Genomic DNA, 3821 nt, shown 5'->3' with positions numbered 1-3821 from the left:
ACTGCTAGTAGCACAACAGAGCTGCCGTGTAAAATTTAATCTTTGTATTGTGCGTAGTTCAAAATCTTGGAAGTAAAAATAAATACTTCCATGTCCAAAACAAAAATGTTTGGTCGAGAGCACTGTTCTCTTAGTAGGCTTTTGTCTTAATGTCAATTTATCTAATATATATACCGTATATTATTTTGAATAGACTTGTATGTAAAAAAGTGTAGAGAACGTAATGATACTTGTCGTTTCAAAAGTATAACTTCATCTGTTTTTTTCATGAATGTAACAGAGGCCACGCTAAAGCATATTTATTGTTTGGAAAATCTTGAAAGTAATCCACTCATCATATCCAAATACATACAAGGTATTTTTCCAATTTTTATTATATTATTATAAAAAACGACAGTGTTTACATAAAAAAAACATTCACACAATCCCGTTACTGTTTTCAGGGTACTAAGCTATTAAGTCACCTTCCTACCACTCATACGGCTAGTGATTTTCAACAGGCTAGGCATTTTAAAATCATAATCCCTAGTGTGTGTGTACGATTGTATATAGTCGTGTAGAGAACACCATCCTCCATAGAAAGTCAGTTTAAATTTGTGTTGAGGCGAACTTTGTCGCTTTCATCATCAACATGGTGCCAGTGCATGTGCCTCTTTCCCCCCGGGCTATTTGCAAGAGTGGGAAATTTAACGTGGTTAATGAAAAAATGGCAATTTCCCCTGTTGGTCGGCAATCCGCCAAGCCTGCTGGAAAACACCGATGGTGCATTACCGGTGAGGTCCGCTGATGTTGGGTATGTGAACTATGGGTCAAAGTGGGTGCAGTCGGAAGGAATTTTTCTTGGCCAAGATCGTAAGCTTGTGATATTTGAAAGCCACAACACCCCTGGAATTATAACTACTGTTTCGATCTTGTTTTTGCCTTCCCTTTATAAACATAATTGAAAAATGTTCTAAATAACTCTGGTTATAACACTATAAATGTCAGGCGTGGTGACGTTTCCCTGCCAGTCGATGGCCGATCTCCTTTGGAGTCGGGACAGAGCGACACAATGATTGACAAGTTCACGTGACCGAATCCGTATATCTTATTGGTAAAGATGGCTTTGGTGTATTAAAATTTCAACTTGATCGGATTTATGAATGAAAGTACCCAGTAAATCATTTGCATATCTCAAGGGTGATAGGCCGTTTTACTCATTAAATGAAAGTACTCCCGGGAAATGACTCCCAGATCGTGACAATATTTTTGCAGTCTCCGACAATAATTTTGATCCATTCACATCAAATGAAAAGTAAGAATACCGTCCATATGATAAATAGCTCTACACTTTCATCTATATGGTTGGGATGTGACATTATATTTCTAAGTGGTGTAATTTTGATACATAATATTCCTTTTAGTGGCGCTATTTTTACACCAACTCAGAGTGTTTAGATTTATCAGCATTGAATGTGTAGCTTTTCTGATTTAAAAAAATTACATCGCTTGCTGTGTATTAGAGTAACAATACTTTGTAAATTATTGGCCACGAGATGTCAATATTTGACAAAATTATTGACAAAGCATCGATGTTCTTGAACAGACTTGGAATTTATTGCGAAATGGTGGGAAGTGTAGTTGAGATTATGAGCATGTATTCAATAGAAGTGAGCGAACTAAAGAGAATGATGATTAATATGATTAATGCTGCTCTAATTGAGTAGTATCATGCAGTATTAATATGTAATAACATTCATTTTGTTTCTTCACGTGATTGTGTCTACAAACTGATAAACGTCAGGCCTTTTAAGACGAAGGCGTATTTCTTCCTTCAGCATATTTGAAAATGTTCATCAATTTTATGGTGTTAGGTACAGTTGGAGAAAGACAGGATGGCTTTGTGAACATATGAAGCAGAAAACAACATTTGATCAAAATAAATAAATAATAGTCTTTTTCTAACATCGCAAAACGGGACAACAGTACTTGTCATTTTGATGACCTTAGTATTGTGACAACGGCCAAGTATATTGATTGACGAGTACAACACAATATGAAAACTTACCATGTACGTCAAAAACACTTATATGAATAAATGCAATACACTTATTCTGAACCAACACTACGACTCTGATGTAAATCGACGTTCAACCTTCAAAACGTCTCTAACACCATTCCGATATGAGACAGACGTATAGATGGCATTTACTTCTGAATGATGAGTGGCACAGGCTAACCCCTATTGCCACAAATCGTCATCTCTCAGTTGTTAATATTGTGACATTCACGTACCTAGGTTACCAGTCAGGTAACATGGACTAAATGATAACATAAAGCACAAAGAACAGCTTCCTTTTCGCCAATTAGCAAAACATATTATGGCTATGATACCGCTGGAGCTGTAAACTTACCTCATATAGAGTGGCCTAGCTGGGAACACAATAACAGGTTGCCGTGTTTGCTACACGAAGACCACCCATCGCGAACGTTCACCGCTAGATATATTTGGATAATTTGAGAGGTCGTTATGAACATCCGTGCAGTTCCATGGTATTATTCCGAATTCAAGGAAGCACAAACGCTGCAACAGCCATCTTCTGTCGCCTGATGCCTGCTTCTAATGAGAACTCTACCACGCCTGCTATCTTCAGCTTACGTATAATGACACTGTCGTCACGGAGGCACGATTGAGTGATTTATATGTGAATACGTCACATCATCATCATCATCATCATCATCATCACCATGACACATAATTATGTAGTTATTTATACATTAGCGTTGGCTTCAAGACAGTCACACCTGGGCAGTAAAGAACTGACCAGTTAATTTTTTGAATAAATTATTTACAGGTCTCGCCGTCAGTCATTATTGCAACAATGAGTGTCCATCTTCTATCTCACGCAATTAGAATACCTGATGCAGAAAATATTGTCCGTTGGCAGCAAACCAATATATATATATATATATATATATATATGTAGATACACACACACACACACACACACATATATATATATATATATATATATATATATATATATATATATATATATATATATATTCGACTTTGCTGAAGTATGTGAATTGGCGAGCCTATATATTCTTAGCACACTCGGCAAGAAGTGTGATATGATAAAGATCAAATGGTTAATGCCAGGTTGGCGGGTTCAATGTACAGGAGAATATCAAAGGCTGTAAGGCAGAAATAATGAACCAAGAGGTGACAAAGGTTTTTCGCGAATAACCATAAGATATCTGGCGGTAAACGTGCGGGTTGGGTGTTTTGGCTTGGCAAATAAGACAATCTTTCAAAGAGTTGCCAACGCGGTCGCTCCACGTGAGGTAAGTGAACAGTTGAAGCTGTATCATAGTCAAGATATTTGCTAATTGGTGAAAGAAAGCAAGTTCTTCAAATAGGACGTCGTCATTTAGTTATTTTACTTCGCTAGTAACATTTATAAGTATACGAATGTCAATATATAGCGAACCAAAAGACAGCTAGCGATAAAGGAAATCGACTCCAGTTCTCCATTAACAATTAATGTCTTCTTTAACATTTTTGATAGAGTGTCAGATACGTTTTTAAAGATTGAATGACAATGTATTGCAGAGTCTTATGATAGTTTTCGGCGTACGTGATCATTGCCACTCAATGTTGTACAATCCAAAGCAAAAACTGTAGTGTTAAGTACTTTATCTTAATTTTATTTTACAATATGCTTCCATATGAAACGGCCGGTAATGCTCGTTTTCTTGCCTCGTGAAATTCACCAAAAGTGCTATCAGAGTCAGTGCCAGCTGAGATTTAATTGGACGGATCAAAAGCAGGAATGTAC

Source organism: Ptychodera flava, assembly GCF_041260155.1.
Source record: "Ptychodera flava strain L36383 chromosome 23 unlocalized genomic scaffold, AS_Pfla_20210202 Scaffold_23__1_contigs__length_28996876_pilon, whole genome shotgun sequence".
Lineage (NCBI taxonomy): Eukaryota > Metazoa > Hemichordata > Enteropneusta > Ptychoderidae > Ptychodera > Ptychodera flava.
The sequence above is the reverse complement of the archived record's forward strand: the minus strand, read 5'-3'. Positions refer to the sequence as shown.